Source organism: Callorhinus ursinus, unplaced genomic scaffold (assembly GCF_003265705.2).
Source record: "Callorhinus ursinus isolate GAN/ISIS: 27379988/994484 unplaced genomic scaffold, GSC_fseal_2.0 scaffold63, whole genome shotgun sequence".
NCBI lineage: Eukaryota > Metazoa > Chordata > Mammalia > Carnivora > Otariidae > Callorhinus > Callorhinus ursinus.
The window spans coordinates 311,723-334,674 of record NW_027397125.1 but is presented as its reverse complement, the minus strand read 5'-3'; the positions used below and the strand labels follow the sequence as shown (position 1 = coordinate 334,674).

General features: G+C 40.3%; 1 protein-coding gene and 1 pseudogene across 1 annotated transcript in view; one reads left to right on the top strand and one right to left on the bottom strand.

The window, feature by feature from the left end:
• Positions 1 to 3,847: 3,847 nt before the first annotated feature.
• Positions 3,848 to 4,021, bottom strand: LOC112839126 (U4 spliceosomal RNA; annotated as a pseudogene).
• Positions 4,022 to 8,434: 4,413 nt separating this feature from the next.
• The window catches only part of APBB1IP (amyloid beta precursor protein binding family B member 1 interacting protein), a 104,229-nt gene continuing 89,711 nt past the window's right edge, over positions 8,435 to 22,952 (top strand). Inside the window, exon 1 of the mRNA XM_025892011.2 lies at positions 8,435 to 9,022. The gene's annotated coding sequence lies outside the window, so the exon portion shown is untranslated. The remainder of the gene's footprint in view (positions 9,023 to 22,952) is intronic.

Sequence of the window (22,952 nt, the reverse complement as noted above, 5' to 3'; positions counted from 1 at the left end):
AGAAAGAAAGAAAGAAAGAAAGAAAGAAAGAAAGAAAGAAAAAGGCAAAAGATGTGAATGAACACCTCACCAAAAGAAGATATACAGATAATAAACAAGTATATTAAGAGCTGTACTACATCATTTGTCACTGGGGAAATGCAAATCAAAATGACATGAGATACTACCCTATACCTATTAAAATGGCTACAATCCAAAAAACTGACAATGCCAATTGCTGGTGAAGATGCAGAGCAACACGAACCCTCATTTATTGTTGGTGAGTATATGAAACGGTACAACCACTTGGGAGGACAGCTTGGCAATTTCATACAAAGTATACATAGTCTTATTATATGACCCAGAAACTCTGCTACTAGGAATTTAGCTAACTGATTTGAAAATTTATGTCCCTGCAAAATTCTGCATGTGAATGTTTAAAGCAGTTTTATTCATAATCACCAAACATTGGGACCAATCAAAATGTCCTTGGTGAATGGATAAACAAACTCAGTTGATCTATCTAATAGAATACTATTCAGTGACAAAAGGAATGAGCTATGAAGCCACACAAACACTTAGATCAATTTAAACGCATAACTGCTAAGTGAATAAAGCCAATCTGAAAAGGCTACACACTGTATGATTTCATTTACATGACATTCTGGAAAAGGTAAAACTGTGTAGATGGCAAACAAAAATGCTGTTAAAAGGTAGCTATTCAGGGGTGCCTGGCTGGCTCAGTCCATAGAGCATGTGACTCTTAATGGGGTTGTAGGTTTGAGCCCCACGTTATGGTGGAGAGATCACTTAAAAATGAAATCTTTAAAAAGCATGTGACTCTCTTAATGGTGTTGTGGGTTTGAGCCCCACATTGGGTGTAGAGATTACTTAGAAATAAAATTTAAAAAAAGGTAATGGGGTACCTGGGTGGGGACAACATTATTAACGTATTTAATGCCACTGAACTGTACACTTGAAAATGGTTAAGATGATAAATTTATGTCATGTATATTTTATCACAATAAAAAATTTTTAAAGAAAAATTAAAGACAGATGGAAAGACTTCCTGGTGGTCCTCTGGTTCTTAGTGTAGCCCCTCAAGGGGCCCAGTTGTACTTCCTGTCTGAGTTCAATGAGCTATCAGAGCTTCTCTCCAAGAACTTCTTTTGGCTTAAGCCATGGATAGCAATGATCACTGCTTTACAGACACATGCTCTGGGAGGATACAGTATATGCATATATATCTCAGTATTTCAAAGATGTTAATGCTTATTGAGTAACCTACCACTGGGCTCCCATGGGCATAGCCTCTGTGCAGCGTCAATGCCAAGAAACGATCAGCCAAGTTTAATTTTCAACCAAGTCCACATTTCTTAAAATTCCTTTCCTCCTTTCCTTCTCACTCTCTACCTCTCTCATAACCAACAATGTCCCCAAAACATCCTTCTCTCTGCTCTGCTCTCGGCTCCCCACCAAAAATCTTCTCCCAAGCTTTCCTGGGCTCTCTCTCTTTTCTTCCCTACCCTTGTCCTCCTGCTGCTATTCTTCCATCCAGCCTGTCTGGTACTCCTCCCACTGACTATCGCTAGGGTGTGGAGCAGGAAAGGAATATCTGAGAACAGGGGCCAGAGGACAAGTAGAGGGTCAGGTCAGACAGAGGGAACATTTTGTTAATGAGCAAGAAAAAATACATATACTATACACAAAACATATAAATTAGTAATAGTATACTGATTATACATTTTTATGATTAAAATAGAAACCATAGTTTATATTTTATCAGTTTATATTTTAAAAGGCCAAGCACAGAAGCTTTACTATGACAAAAACATAAGACATAGAAGTACCCAAGATGTCTTGAGTATTGCTTGAACAAACCACTATTGCTTAAACAAACCAAAACTTAGAGGCTTAACAGGAATCTGTAGGTTGATTCAGCTCACCTGGGTGGTTCTCCATACTCTCTGGTGTTGCTGCATTTAGATAACGACTAGGGCTAGAACCTTCTAAAGGTTTGATGGGGCTGGGTGTGCAAGATGGCATCTTCAGCTCATGTCTGAGCTGGCCTCTCTCCTTCATGTGGCCTGTCTCCCCACTAGAGTAGCCTGCTTCATGAGTATTCAGGGCTTAAAGAGGCAGGAAGAGATGCTGCCAGCCAGTAAGTGCTAAGTCCACCATCACTTCTGCTGTCTTTGATTGATCAAAGCAGTCACGGAGCCCATGCACATTCAAGGGGGAGGGAGAGAAATGGACTCCACCTCTTGATGGAGAAGGGAGATATGGTCATGGCCATCTTTGGAAAATACAGTCTATTGCAGATGGTGTAAAAGTTGTGTATTTAAATAAGAAGCAAATATTCCCTACAATTAAGGATAATCCAAATAAAATGAACAGGAGAAACTATGAAATGTTAAACCAAAGGAAACCCTCCCCACCTAAAATTGGCAGAAATCTTAATTCCGGTCAATCCAGGTCCCTTGCCAGAAGGTGAACACTCTTTAGCCAGGAGGAGGAGATGGGCCAAAATATGTGTTGGACTTGGGGGACATGTCAAAACAGTAAGGTAGTAGGACACCGTTAAAATCCAACTCAATTTAAACTTAAACTGAGTTCCTCTATGGTGCCAGAGACCACACTGTCTAGCCACTAACAATGCTTGCAGAGATACTCCAGGAAGACTGTTTGACTAGTCCCTCCACAAAGAAGTCACCAGGGGAAATTTCTCCCATACCATCATCCCATGACATTCTGTTCTTCCTCACCTGTGATTCATTTGGCCCTTGTCTTCCCCACATCCCAAACTCTCTCACTGCCACTCCTGTATCATGAGGCAATTTCTGGAGTGTGCCTCTGTCCTGGAAGTTTAACTCTGCATTTTCATTGCAACTTTCTCAAGGAAAAGTAGTTTATTCTCTCACACTCCATGTACCTTAAGTTTAGAAGGTGAGTTTGCTGTTGTCCATGCTTCCCATTACTATGCAGACCTTTAGTGGCTCCTCCTTTTATGCAAAACAAAAAAAAAAGCAAAAAGCAAACTGACTTCTCTTGAGGCTCATACCATTTGGGCAAACCACTCTGTCTACCTCTTCGGATCTGTCATCTCTACAAATCCCAGTCAGTCCCAGTCTCATTTTGAAACCCTGACACCTGACTCCCAGTCTTCCTTTAAGATGGCTTTAACTCTTGTCATCTTTCTGTTTGTCTGGAAGAGTCATGAATTGTACCTGTTTACCTGTTTCTTGCATTCTCATCCAGTTAGCATTCTGGTACTCTGAGAAGTGGCCGCCCTAATCCTGGATGACTTGAACAGTTACCTGGGATGATATTTATAACCCCTTGGCCTCTCATTTCCTTGATCACCTCATCCACCCAAGACCAGGGTCACATTCTGGACATTGTGACCACCCATAATCTTGATGCCTCCAGAAGCAAAATTCAATCTGCCTACCTTCTGAACACAATAACCTAACCTTACCCATAACAGCTAAACTTTCCCCAAACCTAGGGAACCTATGCCTGCAAGAGAGTCACATGACTGAGCAGATTACTTACACCATTACTGTCAATTTCAAATAGGTTCTCAGGCTGCCTGGAAAGCTCATGAAATTTTTCTGGTCAACTCTCTCTCCCATCCTCTGCAATGACCTTATCAAACTTTCTCCAGCTCCCCTAATCTAGGACATTCTATGATAGTCCCTCCTATCTCACTCCCAGCAGAAGACTCTACTTCTTTTCTTATTTTACAAAAGAAAATAAAGGCCTTAAATGAGAACTTCTTTATCTCACAGCTATCAAAAAGAAGAAAATCCTTGTATACTCCAACCCACCCTCTTTCCTTTCTGGTAAAATAGAGGAGGTCTCATTTCTCATATTTAAGGACCCAAGAATACACAATAGGAAAAAAACAGTCTGTTCAGTAAATGGTGGTGGGAAAACTGGCCAGCCACATGCAAAAGAATGAAGCTGGACCACTTTCTATTAGCAATAATCGCGCCTCGGATAAACCTCATTGGCTACGATACTGCCACTGCGCAAAGCTGAAGCTGGACCACTTTCTTATACCATACACAAAAATAAATTAAAAATGGATTAAATGTGGAACCTAAAACCATAAGACTCCTAGAAGAAAACATGCAATAAACTCTTGGACATTGGCCATAGAAATATTTTTCTGGATCTGTTTCCCCAGACAAGGGAAACCAAAGCAATAATAAACTATTGAAACAACATCAAACTAAAAGCTTTTGCACACTGAGGGAAGCCATCAACAAAACCAAAAGGCAACCTACTGAAGGGAAGAAGATATTTGCAAATGATACATATAATAAAGGATTAATATCCAAAGTATATAAGAACTCATATAACTCAACACTAATAAAACAAATAATGCAATCAAAAAATGGGCAGAGGGTCTGAATTGACATTTTCCAAAGAAGAGAAATAGATGGCCAACAGACGCATGAAAAGATGCTCAACGTCACTAATCATCAGGGAAATGCAAATCAAAACCACAGTGACAAATCACCTCACACCTGTCAGAATGGCTAGAATCAAAAAGATGAGAAATAACAAGTGTTGGTGAGGATGTGGAGAAAAGGAAACCCTTGTGTGCTATTGGTGAGGATGTAAATTTGTGCAGCCACTCTGGAAAACAATATGGAGGTTCCTCAAGAAATTAAAAAAAGAAATACCATATGATCCAGTAATTCTACTTCTGGGTATTTACCAGATGAAAATGTAAACACTAATTTGAAAAGATATGTGCATCCTTATGTTTATTGCAGCATTATTTACAATAACCAAGACATGGAAGCAACCTAAGTGTCCATCAATAGATAAGTGGATAAAGAAGATGTGGTATATACATACAATAGAATATTACTCAGCCATAAAAATGAATGAAATCTCACCATTTGCAACAACACAGAGGGACATAAAGAGTATTTTGATACGTAAAGTCCAACAGAGAAAGACAAATATATGCTTTCCCTGATATGTGGAATCTAAAAAACAAAACAAATGAACAAACAAAGCAGAAACAGACTCATAAATACAGAGAACAAGCTGGTAGTTGCCAGAGGTGAGGAGGTGGGGGCGGGGATGGGTGAAATTGACAAAGGGAATTAAGAGGTACAAACTTTCAGTTATATATTAAGTAAGTCACTGGAATGAAAAGTACAGCATGGGGAATATAGTCAATAATACTGCAATAATTTTGTATGGTAATAGGGGTAACTACACTTACCAGGGTGAGCATTTTGTAACGTATATAATTGCCAAATCACTATGTGTGATTTGTACTATGTACATTGAAACTAACATATTATATGTAAGTTTACAATTACAAAGAAAAAAAAGAAGTTAAGAACTTTTCACTGTCAATTATCTCTACTCTCTTTTAAATTTAACCCTTACTCTCACCTGGATTCTTCCTACTAGAAAACCATTTTAAAAAATAATAAAATCTTCCTCAGTTTCACATGTCTGACTCTGCCTTCCTATCCTTCTCTCTTTACATGCAAACTGCTCAGAAGGGTTATTTTGCTCATGATCTTCATTTCTTTATACCCTATTCACTCCTCAACCCATATGGCCTCCCGCCTCAACATGCTATTAAAAACAGGTCTCTGTGGGATCACAGGGGAAGGGAAGGAAAAATAAAATAAGATGAAATCAGAGAGGGAGACAAACCATAAGACTCTTAACTATAGGAAACAAACTGAGGGTTGCAGGAGGGGAGGTGGGTGGGAGGATGTGGTAACTGAGTGATGAGCATTAAGGAGGGCACTTGATGTAATGAGCACGGGGTGTTATATTCAACTGATGAATCACTGAACTCTATCTCTGAAGCTAATAATACACTATATGTTAATTAATTGAATTTAAATAAAATAAGTAAATAATTAAATAAAATAGGTCTCTGTGGTCGTTAATATGGTTCAAGTTAATGGGCACATCTTGATCATCTTACATTAGTCTTAACATCCCCAGACATGGCTGAGTACCCCACTCTTGTGACTTCCACAACACTACTTTCTTCTGGTTTGCCTCCTACCCCATTAGAGCTCTTCCTTTGTTTCCCTTGCAGGCTCAGCTTTCCCCTACTTTGATGGTGACGTTCCTTAAGGCTTAGCATTAGGTCATTCTCTCATCCCACTCACTTCTCTCTAAGCCATCTCATCAATGACCACCTGTAGGTAGATTACCCAAACTGTGCATCTCTAACTCTAAACCATGCTCTGAGCATCAGACACTTCTCACTCTTCCTCACTCTGTCCACATCCACTCATCACAGCCTCCTATCAACTACCTCGTGAATACCTCTAGGGTCCATCCACTTCTTTCCATCTCCACTGCCACCAGTCTAGTCCAAACCATTATAATCTCTCACCCAGCCTAGTTCAGAAATATTCCTGCACCCATTTTTCTCCTCATCTGATCAATTCCCCAAACTATAGCCAGAGTGATTTTCCTAAAGCACAGATCCTGCCACAATCTCATTGCTTTTAGGATGAGAAAACAATCTTCGACATCGTTCTCATGGTCCTACATGGTTTGTCCCTACTTTCTCTGTCTAGCCTCGCCTCACACCAGAGCTCCCAGGACTCAGTCACACTGGTTCACATTCAGTTCCGAAACCCTTCTACCACTCTGCCACTTCCCCGTTCCTGCAGCAGCCCACCAGCAAACATTGTTGGCTCTGCTTTGAAACTGTCTTGAATCCAAACTCTTCCCATCATCCCCACTGTTAGAATACTAACCAAAGCCACCATCATCTTTCACCTGGGCTATTGCCACAGCCTACTGAGTGATCTCTCACTGCCCTTTGTCTTGCCCCATCCGATCCATTTCCAATCACCAACCAGCATGATGGCATACAGCAGAAGTCAAATCATGTACTTTCTAAAATCCTTCCAAAAGCTCCCCATTGCAATCAGAATAAAACTCAAAGTCCTCCAAGCTTACCCCAAGGCCCTGCCTGATCTGATCCCTATCTCTACCACTGCCCTACTCTTTTGCTATACGCCAGTCACACTGGCCTTCTTTGTAACCTTCTATGTTCCTATCTCAAGACCTTTGCTTGCTCTTCCTTCTCTTGGAATGTTTTTCCAAATCTCGGAATGGCTGCCCCTTTTCGTTACTTTGCAAAGAGATATTGCCTGCCCACTCTTCCTCTCCTATGTAAGTCACTCCATCGCTTGACCTGACTTTCTATATAGTACTGACTGTTCAGAACCTTCCAATGGCTTCCCATCTCACAGTGAAGTCCCTACCATAGCCAGAAAGGACACACATGATCTGGCCACAATTTCCTCTTTGATCTCATATACCACTTGTCTCCCTCTCACTCTGCTCCATCCATACTAGCTTCCTTGCTGTTCTTCCAGCATTTCAAGTGCCCGCCTAACCCAGAGCCTTTGAAAATTCTCATTCAAAAATCCACATGAGTTAATCTCTCATGTCATTTAGGTCTGGCTCAAGTGACACATATCGGAAGCTCTTCCTTGACGATCCTAATTAATATAACAGCTCCATCCCCCTACTATCACTCTCACCTTTTAATTCTCTTCAAAATACTTACATTACTTAACATGTTAAATATTAATTTGCTTTCTTCCATCTAGAAAGTACCATCCACCAGAGCAGGAATTGTTTTCTTCACAACTATTTCATTGTTCTTAGATGAGTAGGTGCTTTTAAGTTTATTAAATGACTGAACTATCTTAATTTACCTAATTAAATTACGTGTCCAATGTATGTCTTTATACCTTCTCCACCACCTTCCCCACATAAAAAGCCCTTGAAGACACAGTTTTTACAGGGGAAGAGGAGGTTCATCCAACCACATTTACAAATCCTAACTGTTTTTAACTTCTGTATTTTCAGATCTCCCCACACTCAGGAGTCTCTACTTCCAATGAGTCTCGGGTTACTTCCAGTCAGTCCTTTGCTATCACAAATCCTGCGGCCAAGAATGGGCGTGGGTACATGCAAAAGTTTTGGTCATCACTCAATCGTCCTAAGACATTCCTAGAAGTGGGATTTCTGGATCAAACTGTAACTGCATATGTAAGTTTAATAGCTATTGCTGAATTCGCCTCCACGGGGTTCATACGACTTTGGATTTCCACTAGCAATGTGTCAGAGTGCCTGTTTCTTCACAGCCTCCCGCGCCAACTCAGCGTCGTTAAGCTTTGGAGGGTTTGCCAATCGCACAGTTGAGAAATGGGCTGAGCCGAGCGCGTCCTTCCCCCCCTGACCCCCGACCTCCGACCCCACCCCGGCTCCCGCAGAGACCCACGCCCCCCCAGAGCGCGTCCCTGCGGACAGGCTGGCAGGAGCGCAGGCGCAGGGTCGCTCTGCTCAGCACTCCAGCGCCGTCCCCCAAGGGTGGGCTGCGCGCGGCGGGAAGATCCGGCCTTGCTCAACTGGCCCGAAAGAGGAAGCGCAGAGGGGCTGAAGTAAACACTTAGGAAGGCCGTTGCAAAAGAGATCAGGGTCTTGGGCTTCTGCGGAGCCGTCATCTGGCCCCACATCCCTCAGCCATTAACAGATCGAGCGACAAACGATCGTTTAGCGAGGGAATTCTCAGAGAAGAGGGCGCGCGTAGGGGAGGGGCGAGAGAGGAAGGCCCAACTTTTCCCAGAACTTAAAAAACAAAAACTTTTTTTTCCCTTCAAGGGTGTGGTGTGGCGGGGGAGAAATAGGGGAAATGAGGCACAGACCCGATGAATTGGAAAAAGCAGCCCCCGAATCTTAGGACTCTTCATCCACACGTCCTCCCGCGGGTGTGCCTCCAACCAGGCGCCCCCGTTGCACCTCGATGCAAAGCGGCGCGGCGAGCGCCACACGTCTGCGCGCTGCGTGGAAAGGGCTGGGCTGACACCACTTCCTCCCCGAGGCGGCGGACCTGAGCCCGGGTGGAACCCAGTGTGCCGCCTCGCCTGCCCCGCCGCTGCCCCGCCGCCGGCCCGCCCTCGCCCGCGCCCGCGCCCGCGCCCGCGCAGAATCCCTGCGGAGTCCCCGCGGAGCCGTCAAGGTAAGCGGCGCCGGCCGGTCCGGGCGCCCTGCGAGCTGCCGCCGGGACCTTCGGGGCTGCCGCGAGACCATGTGTCCAGTGGTTCTGGTCCCAGCTCCGACCCAGCTCCGACCCAGCTCCCGGCCGTGGCCCGGAGAACTCGCGGCCCCGGCTTGGCCCTCGAGGGGAGCGCGGCCCCGGGGTCCCCTCTCTGCTGACCTCAGCCCTTGACCCAGCTACGCGGGGCTTGGGGCGCGGGCTCGTCTTCCCCGCGTTCTCTTTCATCACAGTTGACTGATTTCCTGCCCAAAAAATTGCTTCAGGGACAGGCGGGAAACCCGTCTGAACCCTCGCCTGTCCAGCAGCCCAGGAGCCCCAACCTGACCCTCGGAAGGAATTTCTGGGGGGGGGGGGGGGGGGGGGGGGGGGGGGGGGCATTTTAAGGCACTGTAGATTCAGTGCAAGTCGTGTGAGAATTTGAGAGTGACGATCGCAGTCTGACGTGTCTTAGAGTGTTTGCTGACTTTAAAAGTTTGGACAACTGTTTCTTTTTATTTATTTATTTTAAAGATTTTATTTATTTATTTGGCAGAGAGAGACATAGCGAGAGAGGGAACACAAGCAGGGGGAGTGGGAGAGGGAGAGGCAGGCTTCCCCTTGGAGCAGGGAGCCCAACGTGGGGCTCGATCCCAGGACCCTGGGATCACGACCTGAGCCGAAGGCAGACGCTTAACGACTGAGCCACCCAGGTGCCTCTGTCTCTTCTTTTTAAAAACATCTTTACCAGTTTGGCCTTTTCATTTTAAAATAAGATAGAGGGCCGGTTTGGACACCAGTAGTTAGTCTCATAATTTGGCGTGGAGTGAATGTCCGGAATGCCATTTCATAGAATGAAGGAAACTGAGTAGGATATCCTACCCAGGAGTCCCCCTGAAGACTTTGCCCCCTGCACCTCTGATTTTCCTTCTGGGAAGGTATTTCTTATTTATACCATTGTAGAACACCAAACGTGTAGTTTCTAGTGCCACTCAGGGTAAAGTGGTTCAAAAAGAACTTTTAATGTGGTTATTAGAGAAAGAGAAAAGGAGTAAAGGAGGAAAGTAACATGGGGAAAAGGCACATGAGTTTATTACTCCCCAGTGTATTATTTCTGGTGGCAAAATGTGGTTTAAATAAAGGCAAGGGTACTTAATACCTACTACTGATTCTAAATTCTAGGCCTCTCAACAGAAATTTCAGAAAAGAGAGCTTTTTTCCCCTGGCAATTTTCCTTCTGGCCTCACTGAAATAGTCTTAAAGTTAAGACTGGCTAGCAAAATTCACAGAAAATCTACTGAGAAATCTTCTATAATGTCTTCCGGGTGGTATTTCCTGCCTGCTTAATATGTTGCGAAACGTCTAAGAAATATAATGTCATCTTCAGGCTATTAATACTTAATAGTTTTCACGCTGATACTAATATTTGTGTCTTTCCTGGATACTTGGGATATTTGGATTATAGCTCCATATTTGCCTTTAACTAGACAAGGGTGACTTTTTATTAAAGTGCTTTAACCTCCTGGGACCTGAGATAACTTACTCGTAAAGTGAGATTGTTGGACTAGAGTATGTCTGTCATTATAATAGCAATTGGGGAACTGCTATAATTCTTTGAATTTGTCCTGTCTGAAATGCTGGCAAAGTTAGAATTGCTGATCACACAGAAAAGAACGGAAAAAATCATAATGATAACATTTTGTTAGAGTCTGAAATATCAACACTTCTGAGGCCTTTTGTTTCTCAGAAGTTCTTTTAAAAATAGTCAATTTTTGGTCTATATGTAAAATGGCAGATTTCCATTCTGTTGAGAAACTAAGATGGGGAATTGATGTGCCCAAGCTTGGGCAGGTTGATATTAAATTTCAAAATTCTTCAATTATTATTTCTCAAGAAATATAACTTTATAATATGGATTACCTTATGATTTACTTTAAATCTTAAACACAGTACTTACTAGGTTATGTAGTATCCATTAATTATTTCATATTTTTATATCCTAGGAATGTATACCAATCACCTACTTTTTTTAACCTTTATTTACTTATAACAAAAGCGTTCTAGATATTTTCATATTATTATTAGATTGAGCTATTTATAAAATTTATTGCCATAAATGTCTGTATTTGATATGCCGCTCTGAATTTCTTCAAACCATACTACTTTCAAAAGAAAGAGAAAAGGAGTAATTATTATATTTTCATTTACTTCTAAACCCTCTTTGATCTTATTTTAATTATCTTTATATCCAAAACCTTTTAGTGAGTCCACAAATCTTATAATAAATTAAGTTGGTGTTTCATAGTTTACCACACCAAAATATTTTCCATTTTAAAGACCTCATGAGTTTATTTTATAGGCAACAAGAATGATCTTAGTAATTCTCACCTCAAAATAGAACAATTCTTATTAACGTAATTAATATTATAGTATGTAAATATGTCTATATTTATGTCAGTTCTGTCATCCTGTGTGGCAAATAGCTGAAAGTTTAAGCAATTATTATAAGTTCACGTGCATAACAAATGCCAGGATTTGAGGCATTAGATTGGTACACTGATTGTATAGTCATGTGTATCTGTATTACAGTTATAGTTGTCATGAGAAACATGATTTGTAGGGGAAACTGCTATATATTTGGAAAAGTTAACAGTTAGATGTCTCTTGTGAAGAGAGAACAGCAGCACTAAGGATTGGCATTGAATGAGCTACACTCAGTTTAAGGGGCTAGACTGTACGTGTGGCATGACAAGGTGGGGCCTGTGGACTGGAGGATGTGACCTGCCACCACCACATCCTCATTATCTAGCCAAATTCCTGGGACCATAGTTGGGACTCAAAAAATGTTTGCCAGTGTCCAGATATATCAGTTCCACTTCTGGGTTGTACCATCAAAATCTCACAAGCCCCTGACCTAGGCAGCCCCTGAGGTATAAGCAGGTAGAGATGTAGCACCACTCCAAGGAACCACATCTTCTCAGGATGCACTCTGAACTTGAATTCATGACGCAGTTTCCAGACATTTCCTGAAGATTGACAATGCGCTTGAATCATTAAGAATCATATTGTAAGAGTCATTTTCTTTCTTCTCTGTCAACTCAGTTTCCTCTTTATCACCAAATGGTGATCGTAAATAATTATTCTATTTATTTAGCTTAGATTTTGGACCAGATTCTGTGCTAATTAATTTAGATGTGTCATTGCATTAATCCTCACATCCTGGGCTTATGCTATGAAAGCACAGAGAGATTAAGAAGGTTACACAGAGAGTAAGAAGAGAAGCTGACCTTTGAACTGAGCTAGTCTCATACCAAAACCCTGGGAGCTGTCCCAGGAACAGGGCTCAAATGGTGAAAAAACATGGGACTGTTCCTCAGTGAACTTCTAGTCAAGTTGGGTGGGGAGACATAAATAGGCAGTTACAGTTCTACACATGACCAGAATTGTGTGTTGTGGAAGTGGATATCAGATCCCTATACTACAGTGGGGTCAGGGAAGGGAGGATGAAATGAAGGTAACCAAGGAACTTGCCTTGCTGTAGTGGGAAGACAAAATATTATAATCAACTGTGAAGTTATTGTTTTTATATATGTCTTTTGAAAAAGTAATCTGCTTTGGCAGCCATCACATGTTTTCATTTTTGTCTTTATTCTCATCCCTCTTGATAGCTTGCTAGGTTGATTAAATCAATAAAGCAATGAGTTTAATTTTTTTGTTTGTTTCTCTGATTTGATCTCATATCACAGACTCATCAGTGAGATGGTTGTGGGCTGGGAGAGGGTATAAATGCTAAATCAACAGCAATTACGTTTCCACAAACTGGCTAGATGATCTGTGTCCAGAGAGCTATATCATATCAAACTAGAGGGGAAATAAAGAGTGGTAGTAGAACAAGTAAATGCTAGACTGGATTTATTTCTGTCCTTCCTTTTTTATTATGAAACGTTTCATACATACAAAAGATGGTGTATAATGTATATGCAAATTATAACACTAATAAAGCCAACATCTGGATACCTATCACCCAGCTGAAGAAGTAAAATATTACCAATATATCTTCTGACTTCCTCCCAATAGCATTCCCTTTTTTCTCAACAGACATGATTAGTTTTGGGAATGTGCTGATTTTTTTTTTAAAAAAGCATTTAGAAAGCATGTACATGCATTTGCAAACATGTCAAACTGGGAATTAAGAGTACACTGGCACTTGGGAAACCGAGATTAGAATGTCCACCAACTGTAGGCACGATTATAAACAGAGTGCCCTGTTAAGTGAAGACAACTTATTTTAAATAGCATAAAAGCAAAGTGGGTTATAAATGATTAAGAGTAAGTACCATGGAAATAGTTAGGGGTATCTTAGTCATTACTGAAGTGAGCAAGATTCACCAGTGGATAACTATAACTTTTAAGTGTAATAAAGAATATATAATTTAGGAATTCATCATTTTTTCATATTGCCTAGATTTCTACCTTAAATACAATTCAGTCATTTAAAAAATATTTGCCAAGCACTATTTCAGGTGCTTGAGACATGTTGGCGAACAAGAGAGGCAAAGATCTCTGCATTTATGGAGTTTATATTCTAATGGGGAGACACAGACAATAGTCAGTAAACATAATAAGTAAATAATACAGGTAGTAATAAGTGAAAAGTGTCATAAAAAAAGGCAAAGTTAAGCAAAGTAAAGTTGTAGTATTTAATAAGGTGGTCAGGCTTGGCCTCACTGGGTAGATAGGATTTGAACAAAGTTTTGAAGGAGTTAACTAAGAGGCTATCTGAGAGAACTGTGTTCCCAGCAGGGGGAGCAGCCAGAGCCGGGGCTGTAAGGCAGGAATCTGCCTGGTGTATTCAAGAAACAAGAGGGCCCATGTGGCTAGAAGGTGTAAGAACAGGAAGAGAGTAGCAAGAGATGTGGTTGGAGAGGAGCACGAAGAGGTGGCAGATCATATAGGGTCTTGTGGGCCATTGTAAGAATTTTTGCTTTTACTCTGAGTGAAACTGAGGGGCGATTGTGGAATTCTGGGGAAAGGAGTAGCATAATCTGACTTACATTTAATAGACTCACTCTGGGTTGCCTGGGTGGCTCAGTCGTTAAGCATCTGCCTTCGGCTCAGGTCATGATCCCGGGGTCCTGGGATCGAGCCCCGCATCGGGCTCCCTGCTCCGTGGGAAGCCTGCTTCTCCCTCTCCCACTCCCCCTGCTTGTGTTCCCTCTGTCACTGTGTCTCTGCCAAATAAATAAATAAAATCTTTAAAAAGTAAACAAAATAAAAAATAAAAGTCTCACTCTGACTGCTTGAGAATAAGCTGACCAGAGTAAGGATGAAAGCCAGGAGCCCATTAGGAAGCTTTAGGAATCACCATGTATTTTGAAGGTAGAGCCAATAGGATGTGGGGTTTGAGAGAAAAAGGAGTCAGTGATGACTCCAAAGTCTTGGCCTAAACAACTGGAAGATGGCACTGCCGTCAGTTGACAGGGGGAGGTTGGAGAGGAGATGGTCAGAAGTTCAGCTTCAGATACGGATATGAAGTATCAACTGGTAATAACTATGTGCTTATTACATATAAGGCTAAGGTCATTTAGACTAAGTAGCCATTTGGGAAGATACTGTTATTTTCATTTTACAAAATTAGAAATGATTGCTTGAGAATTAAAGAAATGGAACATAAAACCAGGTCTTTTAGATCCTAACGCTTTAACCATTCTTCCAAAATTTGCTGAAAATGGAAGAAAAAAACAAAACCCTTGCTGAAAAGGTTGACCAATAATCTTTATTATACAGATAAGAATATAGTCAACTAATCAGTAATATTTTACCTCTATGAGGGTCTAGACAATGCAAATTGTTTTTAATGAGTGGAAAAGCAAAAAATAGGTACTAAAGATCATACATAAAGTGCTAACCAGTGAGATGGGCATTATGCAATACAAGGTTTCTGTGATTGTGTTTAAGAGCAGATTCTAAGGGACGACGGACAAAGACCTTTTCCACAAAGGAGATTTTTATCTCAACCAGAGGTTAAGATTTTTATATTTTCAAAATCTAAGACCAAATTCAGAGGAGAGGGGAGCTTCCCCTTGACACAGCTGGATTTCAGATGGATGCAATTGTTCAAGCAGGGCTAAAGGGTCACTAACAGCTGTTGAAGAATGTTAGATGACACCGTTATAGTATTTGGAAAGCTGAAAGTACTTCCTACTTCATTAGGAAGTGTACTGAAATGGTGATAATTGATGTTTCATTTGTTCTGGCTATAATAGGCATCAAAACAGCATAGTTATGGAATGGTAGTATTTAGTGGAATGCTGTTTAAGTGGTCGATTACCATTTAATAGACTGTATTTTTTACCAGGCAAAACTCTAGTCTTCAGTTAAGTGCATTAAGATTTCATCTCAAAACTAAAAGAAATAATTTGTTAAGGGAGGGAGGGAACACCACAAAATTTTTTGCAGGAGATTTACAGTATATTAATTATGTTACTAACTAAGTAAATTTATCTAAGGCTACTCTATTTATAGTACAACATTAACAATCTCATTCATCTCTGCTAATAACATAAAATTCACAACTGACAGGTCAATGAACTGAGTAGCTTCAGGATATAGTATTGGTTTGTTTGTTTTGTTTTTTTAAGAGGATGGCTTCCTTCTGATTAAATTCCATAAATGATATGGCTTAGCAAACCAAGACTATTTCTTAACATGCTTACTAATTCAGTGACATTATATTTACCCTATTGCTAGCAACAAACATAAATAAGGGGCTTGGGCCATGATTGTGGGCAAATGCAATGCAACGTTGTAAACACATAGCTCATAAGACCACTACCGAATAGAGACGCTGAAACTCCCAGGTAGCTCACTCCACTGACTGTCAGAGCACAGAAGCCTCCCTCAAAGCGAGGCTTACAGAGGGAGTATGGTTCTTAGGCATATGCCTGAGAGTTGCATGAAACTGCTCAACATGCTGCAATCAGAACTTTTTTTTTTTTTCCAGTTTCAACACACATCTATTAAAGGCCAATGATGTGCCCAGAGTGGAGGGTATAAAATAGAATAAGAATTGGCCCCTGACCTCAAGAAGCTTCTAGTTGAGTGGGAGAGACATGCCTGGAAATGAACACATTGCAGTGTCTGATATGCAATGATAGGTGCACAAAAATATGGTTAAGAAGGTGACTATAGGGAAGAGATTAGATAGGGGGTGATCAAGAGGCACTTTGAAGGATAAAGGTATTTCCAGGTGGCCGATGGAAGAAGGCCACCCCAGGCCCCACATGTATGAAACAGTTTGGCAGTGCTGGAGCATAAAGGACAATGGGAAAGGAAAGGGGGCAATTCATATTTAACATTTGGTGAGTAATATTCAAATTAGATTCATATGATACGGTCACCACAGTCTATCATCTTTGAGTCAAATGTTACGGCACTTGTAGCCGTAGCACTGTAGCACAGAACTGTAGCACTCTAGATCAGCCCTGTTCAATAGAAATATAATGCAAACCATATGTATAACTTCAGATTTTCAAGAAGTCACATTAGAAGCATAAAAAATAAACAATAACACTAATTTTAGTAATATATTTTATTTCATATATATCCCAAATGGTCATTTCGTTAATTAATATTAATTATACTAAATTGCATTAAATTTAAGTAATATTAAAATTATCAGTGAAGTCTTTTATTCTTTTTCTTCATACCAAGTCTTTTAAACCAAGCATGTTTTACCCTTATAGCACATCTCCATTTGAACTAGCCACCACTGAAGTGCTCAGTAGCCTCATGAACTATTGGCTACCAAATTAGACAGCACAACTCTAGATAATGGCACAATTATTGTGTCCTAACTATGCGCTGACTCTTTAGATGCATGGAGGATATTAGATGAATTATGAAGTAAGCTAAAGGGAAAAAGAAGGGAATAGCATTTTCTACTAGTATAGGGTTTGTCCCTGGAACCTGATTTTAATTCATATTTAAATCTGCTCTCAAATACTTGTAGTCTTCTAGCAACAAAAACAAACAAACTCATTATCATTGCTTACCTTCCTTTTTATTCTTTCTCTTCCCCTCCTGCCTTATTTTTTGGATTCTGTCTAATAGTAACAGGGACTGAAAAAGAATGGAACTAAATGGTGGAGCAGTATGCCTTAAACCCACATCCGGCAAAATGTGAGCTGTTGCCCTAGGCGACAGTGGTTACCACCTCTCTCTCTCTCTCTCTCTCTCCCTCTCCCTCCCTCTCTCCCTCTCCCTGCTTCCACTTACTAGTTCATAAGCATCAACAGCAACTCTCTTTGCTGTGGTTCACAACTCCAGAAATACAGGTAGTGATAAGATTTGGAAGGTGGAGTTGTTTTGATTCATGGGTTTGGTATGAAAAAGCCTCGGGAATATTCTGATGCCCTATCTTGTTCAGAATGATTAAGAATCTCTGCTGTAGAAACAATATTTATAGATGTCCTTCCCAGTGGCCTGGTCTTTTTAAAATGCCTGGTCTATGAAAATATGGCAGTCCAGATCTGTTTCTAGGTACACAGAAATGCAACAAAGGTACCCATCCAGTTGTGAACATGGGAATGTGTGTATGAATATGTGACTGACGTTTGTCTCCACTACTGGTTTTAGATGGAGAATATAGTAATAAAAGTAATGATGATGTTGATAACAGTAATAGATGATATTAGTATCACTAATATCACTTTCTATGTGCCTGGCACTAAACTAAGCACTTTACAGACACCTTTTCATCCCTGTGAGAGAGGGACTGTTTTCATTGCCATTTTACAGCTGAGGACCTAAGTCAACAGAGAGGTTAAATAACTTGCCCAAGATTACCCAGCTGCTGAGTATATTTATTATTGAGTAAATGGTGTGTGTCAACACTTGATGAAAATACAAGGTTCCATATCTGAACTCCTAATGTAGTGTGAAAGACAACACACAATTATATTAGAGCTGGATATGTAGACACTGTAACAGAGGTATGAGCAGAACAGGTGCCAGTTTCCACCTCTTAATAATCACGATACTTGTTTTCAGAAAGCAACATGGCATGCTGATTGTGAACGTGAGCTTTTGAGTTAGACCCAGGCACAGTCCAGTTCACCGCTCACTAGTTGCATGAGCACAAATTATTTAATTTCTCTGGCTTGAGTTTCATACACCACATCAGGGGATTGTTTTGAAAATTAAATGAGACACTCTGGGTGTCTGACTTGTCATGATTGTTCTATATTTATAACTCCTACTATTATTTTAAAGTCATCATTAATATATATTAATAAGAGCTAGCATATATTGAGTTAAGTGCCAGCCATGGCACTGTGCCAGGTACCAAGAGAGTTAAGGTGTAAATTTTGCCTCTTCAACATAGTTGAGAGAATAACAGTACATATAAAGAGAGAGATAAACCATAAGGAAGCTGATGAACTGTCAAATTAGTGATCCTCATACTGCTGCTATAGGATTCAAGGTGAGCGTAGATCACCAGGATCCAGCAGTGAGCCTTGAGCTGGCCTTGCGTAGTGGGTAGGACTGATATAAGTCAATAAAAAGAGGAGAAATAACACAGAGACAATACAAATGGTGTGTACGGAGGAAGAGAAATAAACTACTTTCACTATAAGCAAAGGTTTAATGAAAGTTGTTGATGAATTTGGAGTGGTATGTGTGGTGGGGATTGTTGATGAGCTCATCCTGGAAGGTATTTTCTCTGATCAGCTTTTCTAGCTAGCTGGGAACATGCCAAGATGGCCTGCTACACAGGCAACAATGAGGGCCATAGATCAACCATTTAGCCTCTGCTTCCTGACTAGAAGTACTGGCCTCCCTGTCACCTACCCCTTCACCTTCTGCTTGTCTTTCTCTGATTCACATGGACTTTCCAGATTTGGTGTTTGTACCCTTTGGAACAAGAGTGCTCAGACAGCCTATTGACTTGATCTTGGAGACTGCTGATGTTCCTCGGGCTACAATACAAACCCTGATCACTCCTGGAAAAGGCATCAGGGGCCAGTTGCCCCTGGTGCATATTGACAGAGGAGGGCCTTGAATGACCCTCCACAATTTGATATAAAGGGACGAGAGAATAATTTCATTTTTGACAGGTTGTTTCTGCTACAGAACTTCATTTGTGTTACTCAGGAACCTGCTGGGAAAATGAGCCAAATGGTATAAGGAGTTCAGACTCCTTACCAAGAGGCAAATAAATGATAGAGATGCCGAGAAAAACAATATATTTCTTAGCTAATTGAAATATAAAGGGGAGCCATGAATTAAGTACTATGAATGTATCGTCATTAAAAAAGTATTTAAGGATGCGTGGTTTAACTTAGTAAAGTTACCTCGTAACTCTTACGTGAAACACATATAAAACACATACACTTCTAGAAGTTGAATTTCACTCCATATCTGCTGATTCAGTTGTTTGGGGTTCTTGGGGTTTTGGGGTGTTTTGTTTTGCTGGTATCTGTGTATTGTAAATCAAGGATAAATTTCTATGCCAGGTTAATCAGTAATCTTTCTATGGTTGGACTCAATCTAAGCCAGTGTTGCTGGAGTCTGGTTCTTTGCAGGAGCAATCATAAATTTACCCTAAATCCATTTGGATTGGTCCTGGATTATAGCAGTTTAGTGCTTACTGTTACAGTTTCTTTTTCTTTTTTTCATAGTGGCTGGTTCACTGCTGTGTACATTTGCACAAATGACTCAATGAGTATTTTCTGGTTCAATGTGCAGAGCACTATAAGTTATTACATCACAAAAAGAGAAAAAGTCCTTTTTGGGGGGGACCGTAAGGTATAAAAAAACACTCTGCTTTCAATAGCATCTATTTAAAAATGACTCATACTGGGGCGCCTGGGTGGCTCAGTTGGTTAAGCAACTGCCTTCGGCTCAGGTCATGATTGTGGAGTCCCGGGATCGAGTCCCGCATCGGGCTCCCTGCTCAGCAGGGAGTCTGCTTCTCCCTCTGACCCTCCTCCCTCTCGTGCTCTCTCTCTCTCATTCTCTCTCTGTCAAATAAATAAATAAAATCTTAAAATAAAATCTTTAAAAAAAATAAAAATAAAAATGACTCATACTATACACAAAAATTAACTCAAAATGGATCATAGACTTAAATGAAGAGCTAAAATTGTAAAGCTCTTGGGGAAAACATAGGATTAGATCTTTATAACCTTGGGTGAAGTAATAGTTTCTTAGATAAAATACCAAACACACACACGCACAAAGAGATAAATTGGACTTCCTTCAAATTTAGAATGTAGGTGCTGCACATGGTACCATCAAGAAATTACAAAGACAATGCACGGAATAGAAGAAAATATTTTATTTGCAAATTATATACAGACAGTCCCCACCTTATGATGGTTCGACTTACAATTTTTTGAATTGTATTTGAATTTCAACCATGGTTGAAAGCAGTGCTCATTCAGTAGAAACTGTACTTTGAATTTTGGATGTGGATCTTTTCCTAGGCTAGTGATATATGGTACAATACTCTCTCATGATGCTGGGCGCTGGCCCCGAGCCTCAGCCCTGACAGCCACAGGATCACAAGGCTCAACAACTGATACACTTACAACTGTTCTGCACCCACACAACCATTGTGTTTTTCGCTTTCAGTGCAGTGTTCAGTAAATTATGTAAGCTATTCAACACTTGAGTATAAAATAGGCTTTGCGTTAGATGATTTGCCTAACCATAGACTAATGTAAGTATTCTGAGCACGTCTAAGTTCAGCTAGGCAAAGCTATGGTTAGGCATATTAGTAGGTTAGGCATATTAAATGCATTTTTTGCTTAGGATATTTTCACCTTACAATGAGTTTACTGAAACACAACCCATCTGTATTTGTTAAGGGACTTATATTCAGAATATTTAAAGAAGTCTTATGACAACAACATAATATATATAAAAGACATATAATCCGTTTTAATACTAGGGAGAAGATCTGAGGAAACTTTTCTCCAAACAAGGTGTAGAAATGACCAATTAGCACATGAAAATTGCTCAGCATCATTAGACATACGGGAAATGCAAATTAAAACCACAATGAGAACTTCATACTCACTAGGAGGGCTATAATCAAAATGAGAGACACATGTATTGATGAAGACATGGAGAAATTCAAAACTTCATACACTGCCAGTGGAATGTAAAATCATGCCACAGATTTGGAGAAACAGTTCAGCAGTTCCTCAAAAAGTTAAACTTATCATATAACCCAGCAGTTCCATTCCTGGGAATCCTAAGAGAAATGAAAACATATTCTATGCAAAATCCTGTACACAAGTATTCATAGCAGCATAATTAATAATAGCTGAAAAGTGGAAACAATCCAAATGTTCATCAACTAATGAATGAATAATCGAATTATGGTATTTCAATACAATGAAATATTCAGCAATAAAAAGAAACAAAGTGCTGATACATATTATAACATGAATGAACTTTGAAAACATTATCCTTAAGTGAAAGAAGCCAGACACAAAAGACCACATTTTTAAAAAAACTTTTTATTTAAATTTTGCTTAGTTACATACAGGGCAATATTCGCTTCTGGAGTAGAATTCAGTGATTCGTCATATAAATACAACACCCAGTGCTCATCACAAGCACCCTCCTTGATACCCATCACCCATCCAGCCCGTCCCCCACCCACCTCCCTCCATCAACCCTCAATTTGTTCTCTATCATTAAGAGTCCCCTATGGTTTGTTTCCCTCTCCTTTCTTTCCCCTCCTTCCCATATGTTCATCTGAGTGAGATCATATGGTATTTGTCTTCTTCTGACTGACGTATTTCATTTAGCATAATACACTCTAGCCCCATTCACATCATTGGAAATGGCAAGAGTTCACTCTTTTAAATGGCTGAATAATAGTCCATTGTATATATATACTCCATCTTCTTTATCCATTCATCAGTTGAATGGACATTTGGGCTCTCTCCATAGTTTGGCTGTTGTTGATAACGGTGTAAATATCAGGGTGCCTGTGCCCCTTAGAATCTGTATTTTTGTATTCTTTGGGTAAATACCTAGTAGTACAATTGCTGGATTATAGGGTAGTTCTATTTTTAACTTTTTGAGGAACTTCCATACTATTCTTCAGAGTGGCTGCACCAGTTTGCATTCCCACCAACAGTGTAAGAGCATTCCCCTTTCTCCACATCCTCACCAATACCTGTTGTTTCTTGTGTTGTATTTTTAGCCATTTTTAGCCATTCTGACAGGTGTGAGGTAGTATCTCATAGTGTTTTGATTTGCATTTCCCTGATCATGAGTGATGTTGAGCATCTTTTCATGTGTCTGTTAGCCATCTGGATGTCTTTGGAAAAGTGTCTATTCATGTCTTCTGCTCGTTTCTTAACTAGATTATTAGTTTTTTAGGTGTCAAGTTTGATAAGTTCTTTATAGATTTTAGATACTAACCCTTCATCAGATATGTCATTTGCAAATATCTTCTTCCATTCCAAAGGCTGCCTTTTAGTTTCATTGATTGTTTCCTTCACTGTACAGACGCTTTTTATCTTGATGAAACCCCAGTAGTTCACTTTTGCTTTTTGTTTCCCTTGCCTTCAGTGACGTGTCTAGCAAGAAGTTGTGATGACCAAGGTCAAAGAGGTTTCTGCCCGTGTTCTCTAGGATTTTGATGGTTTCTTGTCTCACATTTAGGTCTTTCAGCCATTTTGAATTTATTTTTGTGTATGGTGTAAGAAAGTGGTCTAGTTTCATTCTTCTGTATGTTGCTGGCCAGTTTTCCCAACACCATTTATTGAAGAGACTTTCTTTTTTCCACTGGATATTCTTTCCTGCTTTGTTAAATATTAGTTGACCATGTAATTGTAGATCCAATTCTAGGTTCTCTATTCTGTTCCATTGATCATCTGTTTTTGCGCCA